Source organism: Argiope bruennichi, chromosome X1 (assembly GCF_947563725.1).
Source record: "Argiope bruennichi chromosome X1, qqArgBrue1.1, whole genome shotgun sequence".
Lineage (NCBI taxonomy): Eukaryota > Metazoa > Arthropoda > Arachnida > Araneae > Araneidae > Argiope > Argiope bruennichi.
In genome coordinates this window covers 126,899,154-126,926,862 of record NC_079162.1, presented here as the reverse complement: position 1 = coordinate 126,926,862, position 27,709 = coordinate 126,899,154, and the positions used below count along the sequence as shown (strand labels likewise).

General features: G+C 28.8%; 1 long non-coding RNA gene across 1 annotated transcript; it reads right to left on the bottom strand.

Annotated features, from left to right (window-relative positions):
- Positions 1 to 1,613: 1,613 nt before the first annotated feature.
- LOC129958045 (uncharacterized) lies at positions 1,614 to 25,798 on the bottom strand. Its single transcript, XR_008783115.1, has 3 exons — positions 25,565 to 25,798; positions 23,141 to 23,279; positions 1,614 to 1,834 (listed from the first exon to the last, which is right to left on the bottom strand). It is a non-coding gene; the product is annotated as an uncharacterized LOC129958045 (long non-coding RNA).
- Between the last annotated feature and the right edge of the window lie 1,911 nt (positions 25,799 to 27,709).

The following is a 27,709-nucleotide window of genomic DNA, read 5'->3' as shown; positions in this document are numbered from 1 at the left end:
TCTCATTCCAACCGAACGAATTATACTAATTTTAGCTCCAATTCATAGAATTCTATCTCGAGATTCTACAAATGGAAACTTCATTAAATTCCACTTCAGGGTTATCGAAATATACCTACTTATTGGGTCTGAAAAGATAATTTTTTCGCTTGTTGAGGCAATTCTCGTCAAGATCGCAAAGGTTAGTTACAAATAAAATTTGGAGCAAAATTGTGAGCTCTCTCAAATAAACTGAGTCCCAATTATTGGAGTTCAGCTTACGAGTCGAGTAGTTCTTCAGGCAACATTTTTCGAATTCTTAAATCCATTCCACTCACTCTTTCTTCTATCAAGCTATAGCTTTTGCTGTTTCTATGCTCCTAAAGATATTCTCCAACCAATAAATTTTGACTGATTTTCTGATAAGGAAAGGGATTTTAATAAATATTTTACTCTTACAGAATTATATTTCGCTGTAAAGAATTTCAGAATTTCTACCCCATTTGCAGATGTCATTTTAATGCATTTTTTTTTTTTTCATGTTTAGGAGAAATTCTACAAAATTTCTCAAAAATATTTGATAGCGGCGATGCTCCAGTAAACTGGCAAACATCCAAAATAATTCCAATCTTGAAAAATGTGAAACCTAAAAATGAAATATCTTATCGGCCTATTTCTCTTACTTCGGTAATGCGCAAAAATTTTTAACTCATTATTTATAAAAGACTTTTCGATCTTATTTATTTTAGAGTCTCTTTACAATCCTGTTTTAAAATACGCTACTGGTTTACCGAAATTTACACTTCCTTTACTTCTCTATAAGGAAGCGGATTATTCTCCCTTAAGGGTCAGACACGATTGTTTAAGAAAATTTTTCCTAATAAAACATTGCAAACTGGAGGAATTTTCTCCGTTATATAATTTTTGTTCTGATAATATAATCTCAAATTGTTCGTACTTCGCAAAAGATTTCGAATTTTTAGAATCTCTCCGTTACAGATATAGTAAAATATAATTATCCTACACCTTTCGAAGATTACCGAAAGTTTAATATTTATACCATCTTTACATTTTCAGAATGAGTATTTGAATCCTTGCAACATTTCTACTCAACACAAAGAATGTCTGGATCCGATCGGAAGCAACAATATCATCTTAGCGACTGATGCATCTAAATCAGAATGCTTTATTTCTGTGGTTGTCTATATTCTTAATACGAATAAAAGATAAACTCGAATAACTTCGCACATAAATAGCATATTCACCGCACAATTACATTACCATGATCATTAAATTACATATCAAAGCTAATTAATATATCATCTTTAGTGACAGCAAAAGTGTCTAAGAATTTTTAAAGTCGGTTACTCATAAATTCTCACCCGTCATCCTTGAGTTCCATAAAATTCTTCATTTAATTCTTAATCACTCTTTGTCTTCACGCTGATATGTGCTTCATGCCATAGAGGAATTGAACTGATCGAGAAAGTATATCAACTGGCAAAATCGGTAAATGAGAACACAGAAAAATAACAAACTATTTTTGCAAAAGACTTTATTGTTGCTGACCGAAAGAAACATAATGACAAAAAAGAAAATTTCCGAAGAAATGTAAATATTTTCAAGATCTGTAACATCTGGGTACTGTAAAGAAAAGACATAAACTCATGAGCAAAAAAGGTAAAGTGTCGTTCTTTTAAGTAAATTTCGAACTAAGATGATTCTTATTACAAATCCTCTTTAATATTCAATATCGTCTCACTTCTTAATTGTGAATTTTATGTCAACGTGGAAGAATTGAAATCGTACATCTTCTTTCATTGCTCAAGATTCCATGGTCCTCCGAATTCAGCTCCTGAAAGAGATTTTAGATTTGAATTCTTGTTTCTCTACACAACATGTTAAAGAATGTCACAACGAAGCTAAGAGCCCCTAAACAATTTTCCTACCCTGCAAACATTTCGAGATTATTCGCAGAATTAAAAGGAACAATAACCGCTTATCTTTCTTCGTATCATCCCTTAGTGAAATACAATCGTCCAAAAGTGTTAGTATCCTGAAACGAAGAGAAGGGCTAAATGACTTGTGGCTATTACAAAAAAAAAAAAAAAAAAAAAAAAAAAAACGAGGGTGGACCTGACTGTTGACCCCTGACCGGATGTGAGGGGAGAACCTAATTTTACTTTTAACCTTTTTTGGCCAAATGGTTAATCTTGAAGACGCTGTAATACCTGGTTGGCGACTTTGTACTTTTTCAGAGAAAGGTGAGGATATCAGAAAATTTCTCGAATGACCTCCAAGCAGACAATCGTACTTTGAGCCAAGTAAACAGTGATTTTTAAGTAAAGAGGTTACTTTTATTTGAATTTTAGAATATGATTAGGAATGCATCTGTGGTGTATTCTATTAGAAGTATGTCATCTAGAATATATTGTGCATTGAATAATTTGAATTCTAGTCCCTTTTATGAAAAATAATATTGTTGACTATCAAATATGTTTTTGTCATTCAAATAAGTAAAGCTTGCATATCTTTCTTAATTTCAATAGTTTTAATTTATAATTAGAAGCATTTCCTGATAAGATTGTGCAAATCAAATCTGTAAATGATTCTTCCTCAGACCAGTATTATTCAGCTATATGGTAAAATAACTCTTTATTCTTTAAAATTGGCTAATATGTAGGCTAAAACAGCATTTTGTGATTATAAATAGGATTGATTGTGCTGATAAAGACTGAAATGAAATTTCAAATGATTCAATGAATAACAGCTTTTTTTTTTTTTTTTTTTTAGTTTTGAAATAAGCCAAATACACTTTTAAACTAATTCTTTCTTGCTGTTTGTAGATTTTTGAATGCATGTTGCTACTTTTCTTAATGTATATTTATTATTAAAATGCATAGTGAATTTTCATTTCGAGTGTTCTCTGTGTACACTATCACATGCAAATGCCTTTCTGACTACGCATTTTTTCAGGATTCTAAGTTGCCTAGAGGCGTTATACCCTCCCTATAAGTTTGTAGTTTAGCCCTGAAATACCTTAAATATATTTTTTATATTCTTTGATAAAATTAAACCTCGACTTTACACGTACTATTTTGTACATAATAGCAATGTAATACAGTGTGTTAAGCTAAACCTTTTGAATATGCAGCTTGCTTATTTTAAAATAGTAATGGAAGAACGTTCCTGAATTTATTTACTATTTCAAAAGTTTTACGGATGTTCCAAAATGTGTTTTAATTCTACAAGTGACGATTACACATTATTAATTTACTTTTTGCGTGCTTGTAAATTGCTTCCTTTTTTTTTTTTTTTTTTGTATGTATGAACATACTCAATGTTACATTTTTTACAGATATGCACTTTCAAAATAAAGACAATTGCTTGAAAAAAAAATCCAAGTATCACAGAAAATCCTCTTTGATATAAATAGAGGACAGTTAATAAAATGATCTGTGCTGAGCAATCTTTGCATTATAACGAAAATGAGCGAATGATGTAAAGCATTTTCTTATCAGATATCTATATTAGAAGCGTAGAAGATAAAACACTCGTCAGAATATTTGCTTCTTTTATGATATATGTTCAATGTAGTAATGAATCATTTGATTAATCTAATAAAATATTCAGAAAATCACTTTCCATTTTATAAATTAATAATAGAGCGGAACATAATTAACTTTTTATAAGAAATCAAATATATTTATACTAGCTTTAACTAATGGATTTCAATGAAATGAAAGTTTGTTTCATTACAGTAAAACTAATTGTTCATTTATTTCAATGCAGAATCGATGGCTTTGAGCTAGAAACGTGGCCTTTCGGAATTTATTGTATACAGTTTGTTATAACATAAATTGTTTCAAACTACATCAAGTTTATACGAGGTCATTGTTCCAGAAAAACGGCTTACTGAAATTATGAAATACATACACATTTAATAGGGAACAATTGCTATTTGAAAAATGTAACCCCGTATCATAGAAAAATAATGGCTAGAACTAGTGACCTTATATGAATTGAAGTCGTCAGCTGAACTTGTTTTTGACAAAGCAACAATAAATGGTACCCTGAAGGAAATACACATTTTTTCTTCACTCTCTAGTAGATATTTAGTTTAAAAAAATAAATGAACTCACTATGGTCAATTGCAATTCGTATCGGTCAATTCATTAGCGACAAAATGCCGGAGACGCGACTAGCAACATTAATTGCATTGACATCAGTTAGGTGCTGTACCCATATATTCCACGATTGGATAATAGCACTTGCTCTTACTCACTAACTAGTGGCACATGCGCTCAAGCGTTAAAATGGTTGCCGCATTGTAAACGACTTGGCGTATTGAAGACGTATGACAATCAATCAATGTCAGTGGGAGAATGACACTCTTTGCTTCTGACATCGAAAAGAAATTTTCTGTTTTACAATTATTGCTTTATTTACCCTAATTATTGTTCTTTTTAAAGATGGACTATTATCGTCTTACAGAAGAGAGTTGAAAATGATAAACAGGATGAGAAAATTCTGCTTTAAAAATTTATTCAAAAGGAACTCGTCTATAATCTTGACATACAGAAGATATTAATAAAAATCATAGTTTTGTCGTGCATAATATTAAAACAATCTAATAAACTGTGCTATATTTTCCAATTTATTGTAAATTTAATCTTTATATATTGTTTGATTTATTTAAAAGAATGAAACAAATTACGTCGAAAGTATTTTAAACGCAAATTTAAATGAATACCAGTAAGATTAAATTCTCAAAATTCTTCAACAGTACAATTGTTTTCCCGTATATGCTTCATACCTGCTAAGTGATACACTGCGAAGAAATTTGCATCAGTTGTTACAGTGGATAAACATACGAAAGAGAGACTACTTCATTTTGCCATAATATATCAATGGTTAAATGAAACAATATGGATGGGTTTTACATTCTTAAAATGACTGGAGCTCAATATGCTTTTGGAAATTTACATTTAAATAAATATCAAATTCATAAGATTTTCATTTTAATGAATCGAACGATTGAAAGCACTAATCTGTCATCCATCGGTATCTAAATCATGTTGAAAATTTTTACAAATATTTAGCAGTTATAACTATTCAAACAAAGCTATAAACAATTTATTATGATATATTTACAGTTATTGAAAAATAACAAAATGAACACAATTCTTGTAGAATAATAGTCAACATCATTCAAAACCTGATTTAAATTTTGTGAAATCCAAAACAATATAAGCTAATAGCTCTCATACAGGTCCGCCTCAAACGTTTTTACCGTTATTCTTTTAATTTGCTGCAGATAATTCCAGACATTTTAAAAATATTCACGACTTTTAATTATTTTAAAAAATGTATTGACGTTTTAATTTATTAGGATAAGTAATAATGGTAGAATTTAATAAGAAATAAAAATTAAACTAGAGGTTTCTGTAAATTTCAATTTAAAATATTTTCTTTCATAAATAAACAAAAACAAAAGGCGTTATTTATGATATTACAGGATATACAGTAGTGGAAACCTTTTGAAATAAGTACATGTTGGAGATATGATGAGTCATAACAGCAATAGAATTAACAGTAATACAATAAATCTATACATTATTTTAAAGATCATTTAATCAAAAATGCAATGCATTAAATTGCATTTAATTATAATCATTTTTAAAAAGTTATAGTTAAATAACCAAAAGGAAAAAGTCCACCTCTCTTAAGTTACATCTCTTCATTTGAATTCAGCCAATGAGTAAGAATGTTAAGGCAGTTAAAAAAAATAGAATCTTGTTATCGATAGAATTCAGTAATTGATGCGATTTTTTGGGTATGAGAAAAAGTGGTTTATTTTTAGTGATTGCAACCAAAATAGGCACTTCTTTTATATTCTTCTATTTAGCTGTAAAAACGTAAAAAATAAAAGTCATTACATAGAGTTGAATAGCTATCCAAAAACCGATGTAAAGTTTTATTATTGCATGAACAGCTTTAATTATAATGAAATTAGAAAGAAAATCAGTGGAAATCTAACTAAAGATATTTTTAAATTTTTGGAGATTCATAAGGAAACTCGGTCACCAAAAAAAAAAAAAAAAAAAAAAATTAGTAAAGGCAGGAAAAAGTGTACAGCACCAGTTAATAATAGAAAAATGAAAAAATTGCGTCTACACATGATAGAAAAAAAAATCATGAAGCTGTATACCAAATTAAATGGCGCAATACAGTATGAGGTTGAATGTCAGGACCCTTGAATTATATTTTCTCAGTTCGGCCTTAAAAATCATTGAGTAATGATAATTACGTTTTATTCGAAGATTTTAAGAAACGTTTAAAATAATGGCAAGTTGAATGTTTTATAAGCCAATACTTGAAACATGTCAAAGAATGCTTTTTTTCAAAGAAATTATTCATTTGCATTCAATTCAATTTTTCTGAAAAATACTAACCACATTTGATTAAAATAGATAAGACAAGAATCATACTAATAATTTTAAAAATAAATGCAGGTTAATTCTCAGATAGAAAACATATCTTTTCAATATGAAAATGTCAAAAAGCACTAAAATTCATTTAAATCTGTATATTATTCTCATTTTATTCTAAACAGAAAAACCTATTAAGAGTACATTTTTTCGGTTCTGATTCCTTCACTGTCATTTTTAAATACATCACCCTATGTACAGGTAAATGCAACATCTATATTACAACATTAAAACGTTCGGTTCTCAAATATAGAATCAAGAGCTAATGTTTTATTCGAAAGTAAAGTATTGGCAAATTACTACCTATTTCCTTAAAAGCAATGTTTCCTTGAAAATTTTCACTTTATTCTAAATCTATGTTCATGTAAGCTAAGAAATCACACATTATTTAATAATAACTTTGTATTTCAGCCTTTATTTTTCTTACGTGAATTTCTTGCTGATAGCGGAGAGTCATTACATTTGGCCCTTTATCGTAATCTCAATTCCATTAAATATTTAGGCAGTAAAATTAGCACTTATTTCATAACTATATAAGTGTGGTTTGAAGAATATTTTTTTTTTCTTTCGAGAAAGCTCTAAGTGGCTGCATTGAGGAATAAGTGTTTAGATATAAAAGTTGTTGCATGAAAGCATATGGCAAACATGTTTTAACGCCGGGGAGGAATTTTTTGGCTTTTAGAATAATAATTTTATTTAAATATTTTAAAGATAAAATTAGGTGAATTTATTCAAAAGTTGCTCAGACTGGACCTCAAATATTAAACAGAATCCTATTTTCAAAATTTACTTATAATCCACTTTTACACAATTTATTAAATTCAATTTTTTTGAATTATAAACTTTATTTAATTACATGTTAAAGCAATTTTTACTACAGCTAAAATAATGTGATGGAAACTATTGAGATTAGCATTATTGATATCTTTATAATTAGCAGTTATTATAGATATTTGTTATTTTGAAATATCTACATCTGCATTTCTACACCTACCATTTTGCATATACTTTTCAAACATTATTTCATATTACCTTTGACTGAATTTTAGAGTAAAGAAATGAAATGGATTTTTTTCTAATATTTAACATAACAGCTTTACATGACAAACAGATTTGTTAGTACCGAAGAAACTGTTTTATTTTCATCATTAAAGCATTAATTATAAAAAAATTCACCAGCATTTTTTTTATGAAAATACATTAATATAAAAATCTATGTGGAAAAAGCATTTACTTCACACGAAAATACGAAATTTCTTTAGACATTACCTATTTCAAAAAGGATTAATGTTTTTTTCTGAAAAGAAAATTCAAATGTTAAAACTTGGTATTTATTATAATTTTTTACTGTGGAAAGAAAGGATGATTATCCCATAAAAAAAATCCTCACACATCATTAACTCTCTTATCTGAACAAGAAATATGCATTATCTATAACCTTCTAGTTGTTCGCCAAGTTTTTCTACAAAGGGCACCAGTTAATAACGAACGCATCTGCTGTACAACCTCCTGGACAAAGAAGTGGTCGAAAGAGCATTAGATACTTTTGCTCAGCTATTTCTCCAGAAATTGAAGATATTTATGCACAGTTCAATTTTTATCAAAGTATTTTAAATCACAAATAACTTCTTTCAACATTTTACTTATCACTTGTCCAACATTTATAGCTAATGAATTCTCCGACACAGATAAATGGGTGCACCAGACATAAAATTTCATCTTTCGTTACCCAAAATGAAGCCACGGGACATTTATACCCCCCCCCCTTCTCTTTGTGCCAACGAGCCTTGACTTTTTTCAGAATAACAGATAGCTGGTTCTAATTAAAGATATTGATAATAATACTATTTAAAGCACTCTGGAGTAAAACAACTGTTTTTTTCCTGGTAGAGCAGGCAGTTTTCACATATTTCTCGTGCTCCTTTGGAAACTTTCCTTCCTTTTGAACCTTACGATGCCAAAAGAGATCATAAAATGCTTGTGAGCCCTACGGAGCAAATATGACCCATATAGAGAACAGGCATCGGTGGATATTTTTTTTTCTCTCTTCCATTAAATTAAAAGCAAACGTGTGATGTTCGATTTGAAAACTATTCTCAGACTGCAGAGTTTTAGTTTTTTTTTAAGTGAATTTTTGTACAAACAATGTTTTATTAATCAAAATGCCATGCTTAACTTTCTTTCTATATACACTATTGTACACTTTTCAAAATAAAATATTTCATGTAACACATATCATCAGCCAGAATGTGTAGTGAAATACATAGTTTGAACGAATAAGAACGGCGAGACGAATTTCTCAGCAATTAAAATTATCATTTATTTTCTTTTTTACAAAATACGATCGTACACGATTAATTTTTACAAAGATCACCTAATGTGCATATGGTGAGAAAAATATTAAAAAAAAATAATAATAATAGTCTACAGATTCACAGTACCCCTAGGAGAGTGATGAAACTTGGCATTAAACTAAGGCTCCATGCGTTTTTGTTTTTTTTAAATGAATGTCATTTTTTTATTGTTACGTAAATTTTGTTTTAGGTGCGTAGAAGGTAAAATGTGCATAATTATATTTATACAAAAAGTATGTGCGATTTAACATTACTAATTTATTATTAAAAGCTTTTAATCTATTTGGTAATTTTAAACTTTTAGAAATGTACTAGAGATCGTTAAAATACCAACAGAATGGAGTTCTTGTTCAAAAAAATTTAACTCAGTTCTAGTCTTTTGAAGTGGAGTAATTCGAATGCATTTTAAAGTCCGAAAAAAGTTGAGTGAGCGGAGGGGGGAAGGGAGAAGATCTTCACCTAAGTTGTAAGTTCCAATTTAAGTAAATATAAAAACTGAACCTTTTTTTTTTTTCCTTCCCTGGATAAAATCGATCGCCATTCTTTCAGTTAAAACCAGTTCATCGGCGTCGCGTTTCGAATCAAGGACATCACGAGATGTCAGGGCTTTTCTCAAAAACACTTTCTTGACCCTCAGACCTTCAAAAACTTCGATGCAAACAAATCCCATTAAGAATTACGAAAGAACACAGAATGTAACTTAAACTTATCTTCTCGCTCTCGTTTTAATATGCATCACACAATATATATAATCATCTAAGGGAGGTTCTAGATTAAAGGGGAGGGATGACCTGTTCAGATAAGACGTCCTATTTGAAATGTCTTTCATTTTCAAAATATAACAAAAATATAAGTTTGTTAAAAAAAAAAAAATTGCGAGTGAAAAGAAAGTAAATATTTAAAAAATAACATTTGAACTGATTGAGATGTTCAGTTGTTGAGTTAATTGTTCTTCGATATAAAATCATTATTCTATGTGAAAATACAGTAATATTCTAGAAGAACGAAAAATTTAGGGAAAAAAGACTGGTAAAATTTGATGTGTTATATTTTTGATATATATATATATATATATATATTTGTTATATTTTGTGTCATATTCTCAAATATATGTGAAACAGTTGAATGTACAATATTTTAGTCAGAAGAGCAAATCCCTTGCTAAGCAATGTATTTTTCAGCCCGAAGTGAGAATGAATAAATATAAAATGCTGTTTTGCGGTCTAGGGAGTGCGCCCCATGCACAGTTTCTCGTCGTTCTGAAGTTATGGGTCATTATGGCATTAGCCATGTTAAAAGTATAGCCGGAATATTTTTATTTGGTAAAAGGTCCAGCTATAAAGCGGCTCAGAAAATAACAGAAGCTATTTGCAAAGCATTCAGCTAAATTATCTCTATATGTAAACTGTATCGTCACACTACTTTTTAGACTTTTATGAAGCAGGATAACACTATATTTCTCAGTAATCTATATGCATCTAAGTTGTATTCAATTTAATAAAATTCGTTATAAGTCTTATAGCCGGTTGCATCTTTAATCATGGTGTAGACGAGGTTTATAATGCTTAAAAATGATGGAAAAATAATATCAATTGTTGCATCTTCCGATTCTTATGCGAAACATGCACACATGCGATGTTCTATGTCATCGTATCAAATATCACATGCATGAAACAAGGATTTAAAATATAATAGAAATGCATTGATTTCAATCACGTCAATTTTTTTATATATCATTTTATTTTTTAAAAAATTACAAATACTCTTTTTTAAACAACGCATTCAACTCAGGTTATACATTGAAAATATTTCTTCGGCAAACAAAAATTTTCTCAGGACCTTTATATTAGGAGATATCAATAGTATATTTGTCTTAAATTTAAACTAAGCAAATACGAATTCATCTCCACAAATGAAGTAGCTTTAATAATAAATCAAAGTTATCAGTTAGAAACCGTATGCCTTCAATGCAACTTTTTTTTTTACATGCAATCAAGAGCAGATAATAGGAGAGCCGCTCTCTAGAAATTCTGGAGGTTTTTTTTTTTTTTTTTTTTTTTTTTTTAATTCTTTATTATTTTTTTGCAGCATTCATACATTCTCCGAATTCCATTTCATTTTCCAAACCAATACATTGCCCCGTACATACCAAAACGTAACGGAGTATGAGCTAATACTGCCTATAGATAGTTCAACTATAAAAACTCAAAGAATGCAAAAGCGCTAAAAAAATTGTATTATCCTTTATTTACTACAAAACTCATATAAAGTAGATATACTCAAAATAATTGAAGACTCAGTTTGAAACCGTTTAAATGCTGTGCTCTACTTATAGTTATGAAACAACGAAAAAATTTTAATTCTGGGTGGGTGCCGTGTAGACGCCACCTACAATTTCAAAAAGTAATGTTATGTATGCATGTTTTTTATTGCATTTACTTTTGCGTTTTTTTTTAAATATGAAATCAACTTCATTCGGTAGAAGGAAAAAAAACACAGGCTTCTAGCAAAGGAATTTTTGGGGGCTTCTTAAAGTATTTTTAAATATTTATTAAAAATCGCAAAATTTTAATTTCACCATTTAAACAATTTTAGAAAAAAATTACCATACATTAAACAAACATATTATGATGGAAACACCCGTTTTTATATCTTTCTGATACATATTTAATTTTTTTTAATGCACGAAAGCAGCATTTTGGACAAATAATTTGAAAAATAATCTGCACTATTCCCCATTGCTCCTTTAACTTCTCCCGTTTCTCGCGGAGGAATACACAGCAGACCCTTCCTCTATGCTCTGATTGATTGAGATACTTATTATCTGGTCTTCACTACATCTTAAAATCTCTCTCGCGGCATTATTTTCTTTCTTTTCTGGTTTTGTTTAGAATCGCAGTTATAGTCATCTGCGCCTTTATAAACCACACTTGTTTCTGCGAATGATGCTGCATCACTAGAAATAAATTTAGTGATTTTTTTTCCCAATTATTTCTGTCTATATTTGCATACTGTTTATACTCGCATTTTAGAAATATCGAGGGAGAAAGTAATTTAATTGAATTGAATATGGATCGTCAAAGAAAAGATTGCACTTGTCGATTAGACGGAAAAAGAAAATGGGATCCATTTTTTCATGATACTGCCAATAAAAGTCTCTGTTCCTTTATTTATTATTATTTTTTCACTATTTCTTTCAAGCCATTCAATTTTAGTCCACTTGCGTTTAATCACTTTTGAAGTTCTATAATTTATTTCGTAGTTTTATTATTTATTTAAATATGGCAAACATTCCGGATATTCATTCTAATCAGGACCCAGCATATAATAAGAAAAATGGAATAAATGAAGCAAATAATTATATTTTATGTAATTTGAATTAATATTCTGATCAATTGCAGAATTTTAAATTTTTGTCCAGACCCTCGGTCTTATGAGTCATAAAATATTCTTGAGACGTTTGTTTTGGGACAAAAACTGATTTGCATTATGAAAATTTGAATATCACTTACTTTATAAAAATGCGCAATTTTAAACCATTCAATGACTGCCTTGAGGAAACCTATCAGTACTCAGAATTTCTTCGAAGCTGAAAATACTGAATTATTGATTGTTCTAAAATAATGATATTCAAAGCTGCATAATTCAATCAGATTTGGTAGCAGAAAATTTATTATTTTTTTTTTTTAATTTAAAAATTGGAGTGTCAAGAATGTTTTACTGAATATGATTCATAGAATCGAAGGACTGTAAAAAATTTAGACATAATTTTTTCAAAAGTACATTTATTAACTGTAAAAAAATAAAATATTATTATCTACATTATTTAAATCATTTGAAATTAAAACTGAAAATTTTATAAAATATCAGATTAGTTTTTATAAAATAATCCTTTGATATAGTTTAGTTTAGTTGTATTAACGTCCCGTTTTAAAGCAAAACTAGGACTATTATGGGGCGGACCTCGTAATTTTTAACTGCAGTCGGATGAGAGGACACCAGAGCTGATATCTCCTCTCCAAACTGCCACACCACACCAGCAGGAGCAGTTTGGCCCCGACGGATTTGATGTGCACCAGATCCGCTTAAACGTGGGTTCTTCGGTGGAATCGGGAACCGAAAGGTTTCTCGAACCAGAAACCTTCCAGTTCCGATGCCTTACAACTAAGCCACCACGGCCTCTAATCCTTAGAGATATAGTACAAATAATGAAAAATACATTGTAATACACATAAGACTTTAATGTTGAAAAATTCTCCTTTCTGTATTCACATTTTTGAAAATCATGTTTGCTTTCAGCAAAAGTCACTTCAATTTCACATTAAAGTTCAAATTTAAAGGGAGATGACTGAAAATTAGGGGAATGCTTAGTGTAATGAATAGAACAATGTAAGGCTTTATAATAGTATGAGTTATATGACTATAAAGATCTGAAGCTTAAAGGAGTAATAAAATAAATAATGACTATAGAAATTTGGAACTTTCGCTCAAGACGCCATTGAGATCTAGTAACATGAAGCATTTAATTAAAGATTTTAGAGACTATTAATTCCAGCATATCGATTGATTGCCAAATTCGGATAGTAAATAAATAAAATAAAATAAAATTTATTCAAAAATAATAATTTATTTAACGATTTCAAATATCAGGAGGAGATAAAAAAAAGTATATGTTTTTCAATTCAATTCATTATTTTTTCTTCTTCTTTCTTTTGATTGATTTACACACATTGTGTCTAAACATGTCTAGAAGAGTTGGGAGTAGAATTTGTAATAAAATCATTTTTAGATTTATATTTAATTTATGCTTTCATTTAATAGGAAATATTTATAGACACGTAGAATAGATACAAATGAGACATTTAATCATAAGAGTCGGAAATCAGAAACACCTGAGCTAAGACATGAATAGCAAATATGTTGCAAAAGTTGAAAAATTAAAATATTTTTTTGTTTAATTTTCATTCCAAACTATTTAATATTTTTTTAAAAAAAATAAGCTATTTGCTAATGAGTAAAATTCGAGCAAATCAGGGACATTTAATTGAAAATCGTTGCCAGTAGTAACATTATGGAATGGTAGGACAGAACCCATTTTTAAGGGACGGCTCAAGCTCTTACACTTACATTAGCACACAAACTTTGCTACAGGTTGACAAATTAGGAGTGAAAAATTAATAAATGCAATTATAAAATAAAAGTAGTGTCAAATGAAATATAATGAATACTGAATTATTTGTTTATTCCTTCTGAATAATAAGTATATTTAAAATAAAATAACAGTTTTATAAAGCACAATTAAATATAAAAAAAAATGAAGAACTTCAATAATTAATCATAGATATAATTTTCATGTTCTACAGATCCTTCAACTCCAGCATTTGATAAGGGACACTATACTGTTTAGTTACAGCCTTTTTTTGTCTGTGCAGTGAAAATATGAAACATCAACTCAGAGTATCTTTTTTTAAAATAGCAGGGTGGCATAATGTTTAGACCCCCTCGCACTCCCGTTGACGTTCGAACGTTAGAAGAAAGTATCAATTTTCGAAATGGTGCTAGACTTCTTCAAAGAATAGGTGGGCGAGATTTGAGTATAGATTGACCCGGGTGTTTCGGTGATGACGAAATGTCCTTCTGAAGGTCATGATCCTTCACAGTTCTCTTTTCGGGAACTTTCAAATTTCTTTCTGGGTGTTCAAACTTCGACTTGTCAAACAAACCTTCATTCCTTGTTTAGGGTATTTCTCTCAACTCCCATTAATAGGGAGCGCTTTCGTCGATATCGGTCGTGCATATGCATGTGTGTGCATACAGAGACTTGAAAAGATTTTTTTTTTTTTAAGTAGCTAGTACTTTTTATCCCTTTTTGATGCCTCCTACCTAATTCTTTTAAAAAAGGGATCTAATAAATTTATATAGACAACAGGCTTATGCTTTCAACTGAAAAACGAATATCTTTTCTGAGAAAACTTCTGAGACATTTAAAAAACAGCATAATCGCACGTTATGAAACTGAATTTTCGAACGACTGTGAAAGAATACACAATATTTTATCACAATATTTTAAAACTTCAAATTTTGATTGTCATATAATTCACTCATAATCTTATAAAGGCCTTCAGTCATAACATAATATGTATCTCTCTAATTTTCTGTTAGCTCCCGTAGAATTTATACTTTAAATTAAAGTGGAAAGGATTAATCTGCGATTAATATAATAATATTTTTTACTGAAACAAAGTATTTTTTTTTTTTTTTTTTTTGTAATATGTTTACTGAAAACAGAATCACTGAGCGTTTAAACTAAAGAATATCTTTCTTAATTTATGTAATATTTCAGGAACTTGTCAACAAAATTTTCTCAGATTCATCATGACCAGATCGATTAATTAACAATGTTTAATTTTAAATGCATCAAACACTAAGAAAATAAAACGAATCGTTTAAAATAATCGGTTGAAAACAGGTTAAAAAAACTACTTAAAAAACGATGTACTTAAATATATAAGCATATACAAAAAATATATAACTAACATAAATACAATTTAATTACAAAAGCATGCAACTAAAATAAAAATAATTCAAATCAAGTTCGCATCCGTTGATAATATTTGTCAACAATCAGAACACAATGCGCATGCGTGAATTTTCAACGCCAGTTACGGTAACGGAAATGCGTGAATTTTTCTACGCCAGTTGGGGTAACGCTATGCAGATTAGAAATTTTTAATTTCCTTTATTCTGTTTTATTTTAATTGAAAAGTACTTCAGAATGAATCTGAAAGATCGATTAATTAACAATGTTTAATTTTAAATGCATCAAACATTAAGAAAATAAACAGAATCGTTTGAAATAATCGGCCGAAAAATATTAAGCCTAGCCTCATTAGTGTGAAAAAAAAATGAAGCCTTACTGATTGGCGGTGAGGAAAATGAGAAGATTTTTTTGGCAGGAAAGTTAGTTTTTAATTAATAATTAAAATTATAATTAAAAATTCAAAAAAAGGGGCCCCAGGTGCACATTCCCGACCTCCAAGGTATACATGTACCAAATTTTGTAGCTGTAGGTCAAACGGTCTGGCCTGTAGAGCGCCAACACACACACATTGAGCTTTATATAAGTATAGAAGACAGAATAAAATGTCATAAACTCTTCATATGTAATGTCATAAACTCTCAGTCCATAAACTCTTTTATCTTACCGGTGCCTTCCAATATACATGAGTTAGTTTGATTCTTTAGTTTGGCCGATTAGACGCTAGACATAATGATGTACCGTACCATCAGGACTATAATGAAATATGGTGTCTAATAATGTTACAGTTCCGCGACCGTGAAATAAATAAAATGGCGTGAATCCAGTCGGAATGTGTAATACGAAAATATGAATGGCAAGATTTCGTCCCAGTATTTCTGCTTAACATTGATATATATGGAAAGCATGCCTGCTAAAGTTTTATCGAACCACTCGATCAGACTACTGACACTATTTCGTCTGATATATTACTGACCTCAATGAGGTTTCTAAAAAGGCTATCAGCATCTTGATGTGTATTTCCGCGTTAATATGAAATAACAATGTGATATTCTTGAAGTTTTAAAGACCATCTCGTCAATCTTCCAATGACTTCTTTAAATTTACCAGCCAGTACAATTAATGATGGTCAGAGACAATCGTAAAGTACTTTCCAAGTAGATAAAACCGACACATACTGCTGGCAAAGCATTCGCTTTCAGTGATTCAATAATTTCCCTCAGGTTTTGATAGACTTCTGGATGCATAGGTTATTACTCTAATCTCTTTCCTTCTATCGTTGGAATAACATGGCGCCAATTCCGAAGACACTGGCGTCAGTGTGCAGTGTGTGCGGTGGGAGCTGTTTCGTCAAATAAATTTAATATGGATGCAGAAATGAGGGATAATTTTAGATAGCTAAAAGTCTGTTCTTGCAGTTAAGTCCACATAAACATGGAGTTGCTATTTAATAAAATCTGAAATGCCTGAGTACAGAGACAAAAGTCTTTAGTAAAACGTAGGTAATAAGAACAAAATCCAAGAAAGTTTTTGACATTAAGTATGTTTCTTGGAGAAGGGAAATCTTCAACGACTTTTATCGTATCTGAATCTGGTTTTACGCCTGAGCAAGCACTTTTTGGAATTCAAAATAAGTCCAGCTTATCGAATACATCGTAAGATCTCTCAAGATGTTCAGTGAATGTCTGGGAGCAAGCCACTATATCGTCTAAGAACACAGACGCATAGATATCTAAACATGAATGAGGTAATTTACTTGAACTGTTATTAATAACTTGAAAATTATGATGCCTTGAAAATTCGCCCTGTTGAATTAAATTTTAAGAATCCATTTTTCCATTTCAAGATTTAGATAATATCTTTTGCATGCCTTGATCGAATTCAATATTTCAGTGTTTAATTTATATAACAGAAGAATTTTTGTAGAATTGAATTACTGATAATTGATCTAAGAAATTAAAAGTAAAATTCTAGATTCAAAGCAAAGTGAAAATTAAGCAAACAATTAATAATTATAAGACTTTTAAAAAGTGAAGTCATTAATAAAATATGAGAGATGCAAAGTAATCGGAAATTAACCTTTTTATCATGCTACAGCAGAAATAAGACATGGATTTCAAATTAATAAATATATCTATATATAGAAATTTCATAAAAAGTAAAAATAAATGCAATAAGCACTGGGAAAACACTTCACAATTTCATGAATGATTCGTACATAAAGCACATTCTTCATGAAATCGGTGATGTTCAAATAAATTCACATTAATATGGTTATTGAATTTAATAATTAATTTAAAGTGTTGAATAATGATCATAAATTAAAGTTTTTAGATATTTTGTTACGTTTAAACGATATAATCACTTTTAAAACAAAACCGGAAAAAGCATTTACTTCAGAATAAATAAAATTTAAATCATAATAAAGAAAATCTTTTATTTTTATTCTAAGATACATAATCAGCTTCAGATCATGGAACTCCGATTCAAAGCCAAGACAGAAGAAAAATAAGGTTATACTACTAAGTAAAAGTAGCATAACATTTAGAAAATGAAATAACAAAACTAATTTGATTTGAAACAGTCAAATTATTATTATGAAATCAGTTTCAATGATTAGCTATTATATTATTTTTTCCAATGCAATTAGTAAAGCTACGAAGAAATGATACGATGAAATGAAATGGTCTTCCTATACATCAATTTAAAGAGAAAAATCTATGGCCAGAAAAACATATTATAGAAGAAAAAAAAATCTTCAAGAACAAGCTAGAAAACCATTTACACAATCTTCCAAACCTGGAATAAAAAAAACTGCTTAAATTTTCAAATAAAACTATTTTATACAAAAAGAAATGGATTCTTGGTTTTTTTAAAGGAACTAATGTATGTCCAACATTAATTAACATTTAATATATAAAAATAAGGAAATTAAGCGAAATCAACCAGTAAATATAAGAAAAAGATTATGGAATAAAGAATCTTGTAAAGCCAGTTATTATATATAACTGAAATAAAGTAAAAAGATATAATTTTTAAAATCAGTAAAAGGAAAATTAATGACTTGGTACAGAAATTCTTTTCTGGGAAAAGAAAGGAAGAAAAATAAACAAATTTGGCAATAAAACCCAACAAAAATAAAAGGGAAAGTAAGCTTTACTTGTTTCAAATATATCATACAAACTGGGCAACTTTTATACATATAACATTTTTTGAAAACCTACTAAGTTCCTGATCAATGTTCCTAAGTTCCTAAGCAATGAAGGTTCCAATGATTTCATTGCATTTAATGTATCTATTTGCAAGTTTAAACCCTTATAAGGTTTTAGTTTTCAGTTTGTTGAATAAGTGGTTTTGGTAAGTGATTCGAACAGACCCTTCATTTAAACGCACTGTTTTGCTTAAATCGACACATAATTATATTTTAGAATCACTTTTAGATTTCAATTTAATGTTTTATTTCCGTTTAATAATATAACGAGGCAAAAATTCCATGAGAAATCTGAGTAAAAACGGGACAGCTTGGAAAATCTAGAATATTTATTTTTCTCCTCAAACACTAACAAATTTTATTCACACCATGTTTTCAGTGTTCACTTTATAAGTATTTCAGATGCCAAGATACAGAAGAGTCACCTTAGAAAACCTTAGATATCAAAATTGTGATAATATTTTGTTACATTTTTTTGTTTTTACTGTAGTTAATAAGAAAATGGCTAGTGGAAAAGCGTTTGAAAGTTATAATAGCTTGTGAAGAATCGCTGGAAAAAAAAATCGTCTTCATTCGAAAAAGTTAAGATGCTAGACTTTTTTAAGCAGGCTTAGTGAAGAAAAGGCTCTCACGCAAGTCCTTAAATGTGCAGAGTGGTCAGTTTGTGGAGAATGCCTTTTGATAATCCTCATAAAAGGTTTCTATTCTTTGGGGAGGCAAAATCTACAGTTTTACAATTGATGGGATGAGACCAATCGCTTCTAAATACTTCGAAACAGAAAATCAAAATGTGGGTGGAGACTCATAGATAGAAGAATAATCAGAGAAATGGCTATTGCAGTAGAGATGAATCTAGTAGTACATTTTCTTTATATTATGAATGTGACAAGCATGATGAAATGTTGAAAGCCAAAGTGACGCCGGGAATTGATGGTATGGTTCTTCAAAACTAAAGCTTGAAATATTTGTAATATCAAAGTTCTTGGGAAAAAGAGTATCAAGTATTTTGTTGACACTCTCATTCCATAGAATAAAAATGGGATATTTCAGATATATTTTCGTACGAATGACAGAAGGCAAGCCTTTTATTTCCCAAACGTGCATGATTTCATGAAATTTATTGAATGTACAAAATACCGTGTGCATAATTGCCAGTCCCTACAATAAAAATCATGGAAAATTCACTTTTTCCTGATAAAATTATAAATCTTTTTTTTTTTTTTCAAGACTTTGTGGTTTGTCAATTTTGAAAAACTTTTTTTTTCACAATAAAGAGTTAGCACTAATATGTGTTAAAATGTTTTCATAATTTAATAATGCTTTGTTTATGGATTCTGGGAATTCGTGATTGGTTTTAAAACAGTTGGCAAAGTTGCCCCCCCCTTTTTTAGGGAAATTTGTAGCAATTGAAACAAATGGTTTATGATGGTTTTAAAATATTTCTTATACATTGCTAGTTTACAAAAAAGTTGAAAGAAAAGAAAAATGTAGCAAAGTTGCACCAGTTTAGGTTAGGAATAATGATGGGACTAAATGCTGTACATGCCTCAACTTACTAAGTAGAAGGAATGGAAAACAAAAAGACTAGAAGCAGTAATACAATGACTTCCTCATAACTTAAGATTCTAATCTAAGAACTACAACTGACGCAGAACCAATGCTGTCAAGTTGTTGCGATGCAGATTGGGGAAAAAAAAGAAAGAAATTAGAAGTGGTTGCATTTTAAGACACAAAAGTACCACTGAAATAACTGAAAAGACAACTTTTGTGTCTTTTACAGAATCATGACTCAAATCGAGGGGGAGGGGAATCCCTGTGTTTTCCCTTTACGTATAGTCAGTACAAGAGGAAACGTATGAACAGCACTCATGTGCTAGTTATATAATCAAATAACGCTTATGTTCACATGCATAGAAAAAAATTTCATTTATTGCCTAGATATTAGCAATGAAAAATTCATGTTAATGAAAAAAAATATAATAATTTACTTCATACTTTTTAATTTAAGGTCAAGAAACATTAAGGATTCGAGTGAAATGAAACAAAATTGCATATTGCATCCTTGCAATCATGATATAAGCAATTTAATGATTACTTAATAAAAGTAATTACAAAGTAAAAAAAAAATGTCAATTCATATATATGAGTGTCAATTTTGGTAACTTCTGCAAATTTTTCACTCATTAGTTTCATTTTTCCCTTTGCAAACTTTCTTGGCACTTTTATAACTTTTTTTTTTTTTTTCTAAAGCTAAAGCTCATGCGTGTAAATTTAGCATACTGAAGCAAATCTCTCAAAATAAGAACATTTTAGACTCTTTCATAAAAGTTTATGTCAACATACACAGTTCTTAGACCAATTAAAAAATCGGTGAGATTTTCAAAAACTTATCCTTGTTGATATTAAATCCACTTGCCACAGGCTCATTGTCATGTAACAATACAGTAATTATTTTTTATGACTTCTTAAATATCAAAAAATTCTTTGAACCTTAAAACAATAGAATAGAGATCCTCTAAACAAATTTCTTCATTAAATTAATCAAGCTGTCCTTTGTATTAACTCTTTAATTTTTTTTTCAGGAAAATCTGGAACTGGATTTTTGCACATTATAAACATGCAATGGAAATTTGTACTATGAAATAAAGAAGTTGAAGCAATTCAACCTTCACTTTTCACAGACTATTCATTGTTTTTCAATAAACATAGATTTAAACAAAACATAGCTTTTAAAACAAAAACATTTTTGGTTATGCATTCAATATTTTTTGTAGATCTCAAATATAAAACACTCTGTTAAAAATTGTATCATTTCAGTTTTAAGAGCTCCTCTAATATCTTGTAGTCCCTATTTCACCTTCGGTATTTTTTCCTCAGTATTGAAAATTTGACTGATCATTACAGAAGAAAAGGAGAGTAAATAGAAAAAGGAGTAGCTTCTGAGCTTTAACAGTTGTGAATGGTGTTATGATTTTAAAGCAATAGCGAAGATTTTTATTTCTGCAATATTTAAAGAGATTGGTAATTTTTAGATTAAAAATAACCTATGAAATATAAAATTCTTGGGTTTTTTAACGAAGATTTCAAAATTCTTGTATTTTCACTGCTTTATGGAGGATTTTTAAATTTCTAGATTTTTCCCAGCGCCATGGTAGTCCTGTTTTACTATTACAGTAGCAGAAAATTTAATAATCCTTCAATCTATACAGGAAGATCAGTGTTTGATTCAATGATTGACTGAAAGTATTTACTGAACAGTTATATTTGAAGATAATCATAGATTAAGCTAATGCAATTTAAGAAAAACTAGAACAAATGAAATTAGATTTTCAAGAAATGATGACACTTAGATTAAAATTCCATAAGAGTGCTTTATAGTACAATCAAAACATTATCACATACACATCAAATCATTACTAATGCCTCAGTTTGCAAAAAACACCTGAGGATTAAATTATCAGGCTATATGTTAGAAATGACTATTTTGTTGAAATTAAATAAAATGGTTCTATAGCATAAGATTCCTGCGAATTCTTCAGGATCAAATTAAGCAGAGGAATAATATTTCCATTTATAAATTCAATGCCCTGATGTCAAAGAAATTTATTTAATAGTAAATTTATTAAACAGTAACAATTTCATAGGATAGTTTTCATAGGGATATTTTTTTATATTATACAACACTTTTAGTATACAGTATTTAATGTAAATAACAGCTTTCACTTCAAATAATATCAAAAATATCTTAATTCATAGTTCACATATTTCTCATATTTTAACGAGGAATGCAATTAAAATGTATACATACATTTTAATTGCAATGCCTTTTAGAATATTTTAGTCATTTGGTAACTAAACAAAAGATGTAACTCAGCTTTCATAATAATGAAATTAAATATCAGTACTAATAAAAGTAGTAACTATAAAACTACAGTAACTCACTATTGTGAAAAGAATTAGCAATAATTTGACAACATTCATAATGAAATATATAAAGTATGCATATATATATATTACTTAAAATTATAAAAGATCATAAATTAAAATTTTTCTATCATGTGTTAAAGAAGTGATGCATAAAAATAATACTACCAAGTTTAAAAACTAAATATTTTTAAAGCATGTTTGTCCAGTCACTATATATTTTAATAATATAAGAAATAAAATCTAAATTTTGCAACATACTTTACAGATTTATAAACATTGCTTTTCCCCACTAAAATTTACATAAGAAAATAGAGTGGACATTTGATATTAAAATTTACATAAGAAAATAGAGTGGACATTTGATATTAAAACAATAATGCAATTTTAGTTAATATATTTCCTTTATATCAAGATTTAATTATCAGAAAATTAATGAACCCTTGAAAAAAAAGTAGGAAAAGAACCATGAATTAAGAAACTCTTAAAGCTATGCATGTCAGGCATTTGTTGCATCAATGATAATTATAAGAATCGTTAAAAACACAAGTAAATTTAATATAATTAATAAATAAATGATTGGACCAACATTTTATCAAAAAAAATTTCAGTATAACTTTTATAAAAAGGAACATTTATATACCTTTTCATATTACCACAATATTCTTTTAAAAGTTCATCTTGTTCCATGAAAAGAATTTGAAAACTTTTCAGCACAAATTATTCAAGAGTAAACAGGTCTATTGCATTAATTGTTCACAGCTATTATACTTCACATTCAGCTGCAAAAAAAAAAAAAAAAAAAAAAAAAAGCATTATGATAAAAAAAAAATAGTTGTAAGAAGGACTGGCATAATAATGACAATATATAGTTTAAATATTTAAGAAACAATAAATATTTTCTCTAAGAGAGGTCACATAATCAGTGTTTTATATACATTGGTGTTATAAAAAATCACTTCATTTCAGAGCTGTCTAAATTTATTACATATTTTCTTAAAAAGTGCTTTTAAAATCAATGTATTCAAACTTATTTTAATCTTTATACAAAGTTCATATCTTCCTTTTATTAATGTTACAACATGAGGCATAATGGCATAATTAATTAATTCAATAATATGGAGGCTGTTCTTATTATTTGAAATTAGTTTCACATTTTCAAAAAAAATAATAATAAATTCTAGCCTCTAATTAATGTTTTTCAACAATGAATGTTACTAAAGGAAGATATTCAAATATTGTATTCTTGAACTGAAATCATATGTATGTATAGTAATTAGATTCCTACAAGTTTTTTGATAATTCAAAATTAAATTAAATGATGAATCATATTTCCATTCACAGATCAAACGAATGAACTGAACATTCCAGTTCCAAAACCTAACAAGGACAATACAGAAATTTATTATCACAGATCAATAGCTCTCACTTTTTTAAAAAAATTTTGATTCAGCGTATTACCCATAATTTATTAATCCAGAAAAAAAATCCTTTTGTGAATGATTTCACCTCAAGGACAATGAGATTGCAGTAAACAAAATTCACATAGCGGTCGCACACGCGGATTCGGACATCCATTACTGGAGTGGATTTCTTCAGAAAGTATATTTTCTCATTATCAGAAAAGTTCTCTTCAAAAAACAAGTCACGTCTTTCAAAATAGCAAATATCAAGAATCTATTGGTGATATTCCCACCATATTATCTCTTACTCCTTGGCGAAAAAATATAAGACCGGATATCATAGTTGCAAGTCTTTTAATCCGAATGATTATCATTCTATGTTGAATAGATTTGGCCTACACAATAATTTTCATTATCAATTTTGCAATCTTAAAATAGCATTGAGCACATTATCTTGCTCTGTTTCAAATACGAAATTCATAGATTAAACTTTTGGGTAAAACTTAATTTCGATCTTCAGTCCTTTCCTTCATTTAAAAAGCTGTTTTAAATAAACTTATCTTCTGATTCTTCTACAATTTCTGACTTTTTTTTAAAAAAAAAATATTTATTGAGTGTACTTATTTTGGCATTGGGTATAGCGGCTTTTGTAGTCGAAAATTCCATTTTCAACACATTTCAATCAATCAGTTAGCACATGCGCTTAAAAAAAAAATGCATAATGTATTCAGACATTTCTTATTTGGACACAAAAGTGGAACTCCACATATATAAATAATTTTGATGTTGAGTTAAAAGCAAACACAAAGAAATAAATTAGAAGCATTATATTCGTAGAGAATGATGCAAATTTTAATCGGAAATGTCAGTAACTTTGAAAAAATTCTGCCTCAATAAAAAAAAAGAAAACTTTTTATAGAAGAGAGTTGGAAGATTTTTATACCATAAATGGCAAGACAGACACACAAAGCAAGGGAAAAGGGAACGTGGAATGTAAAGATTGAAACAGCCTATTAAAAATTTGGAAACATAAACCCACTTCACTTTGAAACAAAAGAAGAAATCATGTAAAGGGAATGAGTATTTAATGAGAGAGTACATAATTCATCAGCTATACAAAAGAGCAATCAACAACTGCATTTAAAAAACTATCTATAGGCATTACACAGCAACTATAAGATTCCCATTTATGCAAATATGCAACTCTCACACTGTTTAAGAAATCATCAGTTAGTAACTGTCAACGAATTTGACTTTCTGAGGTATGCTATTAGAGTTAATAATAAATGTATAAATTAAATTCAACATGCTGTGAATTTAATATTTTTTATAATTTATTAACTTAAGTAATTAATCAAATATAAAATGCATACATGACTGTAGTTATAATGACAGGTTTCTCAACTTGTATAAGAATGCACTAGTTTCTTTCTGATATCCAGAATTCAAGTGACTTTTAAAGGTTAAGAAACACAGCATTAGAATGCTGTTCAAATCAAATGATAAGACATTTTAAGAATAATGAAAATCCTTGAGCACAACCACATTGCAATTTTATTGTACAGCTGTAGAAGAAAATCAAGTACTACCAGCAAGGAATATATATGTATATATATATATATGGAACATTTCAAACATTGATTAGTTTTAGAAATATTGCTTACCAATGAATGCTTTCATTAGTGGTACAATAATGATGTTCTGATCAGTTCACAGCTCACTGTCAATGTTGAGCAACTTCCTCGTGAGAGTTCCAAGAATAAGACATTTCTAATAGTGAGATACTCATAATAAGTTGGATTTTGCATGGGTTTCATGATCATATTGCTATCCTTCTGGTCCTGTCAGTCAGCTGTACCAGATGTCGTGAAGGGCATTGTTTTCTTTGTACCAAATGCTTTTTCCATTTAATATCTGGAACGAATTTTATAAGTTGGGAAGGATAGAAATTCTGAATTACTGACATTTAAAAAAGATACAAATTTTAATTTGGTAAGAAATGAGCAATCAAACATTTAAAACAATTTTACATTACATGATTAACAGCTTTGAGTTAAAATACTTACTCCAAAGTTTTAAAACATTCCATATTAATTTTTGAAAGAATTATCAATTAATACATTTATTTTTTTTAAAAAAATTAATTAGATCTAAAGATTAAAAAAATGTGAGAATTAGTCGTAAAACAAGAAAAAAAATTCTAAATTTTGAAATGTCCAATTTAAATTAAATTTTAAATGAAAAAAAAAAGAGCAAAGCCAATATAAAAATATAATGAAATAAAGCATAAATATTACCTTCAGAAATTGGCCAAGTTTCCATTCCTCAATACATTATAATATGGTTAAATTAACTTGGATACATTGAAGATAATTTATTTTTTATTATCCTACTTCTTCAAGAAGCTTCGTACTTTTGATAAATAAAAACTTCAGGTCACAGTTGAAGTCACAATAAATACATTTTTTTTTTTCATATATATTTACTTTCCAAAAGAGAAAAATGTGATTTCAGATGATTTCTTTAAAATTGTCATTAATCCATTTGCAACATTCAAAAAAGTGAAAAGTTGGCTTCTATCACTAAAAAATTTTTAAAGCATAAAGATAGAAATATTTCAAAATGATGAATTTTTTTTTTGATTCAGTGAAGTTATACATTGAAAATAATTGGAGAGTTTAATAGTGTTACACAGCATAATAGTACTTGAAATGGTCAACATTACTGTCACACTGATAGCCACATATCAGTGTGACATAACACTGACAAAATGAATCGTTTCCATTTCTTTGTGATAAACAAACAACACAATGTTTACAAGCTTAGCGTGATGAAGTCATTTCAATGGGTATTAGAAAATGTTGACCAGTAAATGCTGAAGGTAATGATGGATATGGTGTAATTTCTTGCGTAGTTGATGCTTTTATTTTTGGTTTATTTAGTTCAATTATTTGTTTTGCTTATGCAATAATTTGTTTGAAATGCACTATCTTAAAGAATAGTTTTGGAAATAATGTAATTGTTCAAAAGGCTATGTGAATGAATAAATACACATGTACAGAATCAATATGAAGCCAGTAAAAAAATATTTTGTTGCAAACCTTCTGAAATCACTGTATAATATGGAATTTACTAAGAAATTGATATTAATTTGAAATGGCCATTTTCCACTAACTGCATGCATGACAATATATGTTAACATTTTGTTCATATGCAGAAAAAAGCAGTACACTTATCTGCGATTTGGTGACTATGTCCAGGAAAGTTTCAAACAGATATGTGCTTATAAGGCAAATGAGTTAAATAGACTATGCAAATTGAACTGTCAGTTCCAGAAATATGAAATAAATAGAGTAAGCAGTTCCAGCTTCACATGATGGCTATCAGTAATCCAAATCCCCCAAATATTAAGATTTGTATGTCAGGTTTAATATCCAAAGAAACACTAAATTATCAATATGACCATGTAAAAAAATAATAAGATAAAATTAACCTGCTACTCTGCACTTATACTCTGAAGTTGTATTTGAGTTGTTAACTCGATTTCTGCCACACGATTAATTTCTGATACAATTTGTTCCTCTCAAAAGAAAAGAAAAACATACAAATATAAACGCCTAACTGAAAATAACTGAGTTTATTCCTAAGGAATGCAAAAGTATAAAATTTTTTGGTTCACTGTAAAATTTAGGGATAAAAGAAAAAAATTCACATAATTGAATATATTTTTTTCTATTTTCGGTTCAGCAATACTGTACCTAAAATGAAGTTATAAAAATTATTTCCCATTTTTTAAAGAAAATGAAAAT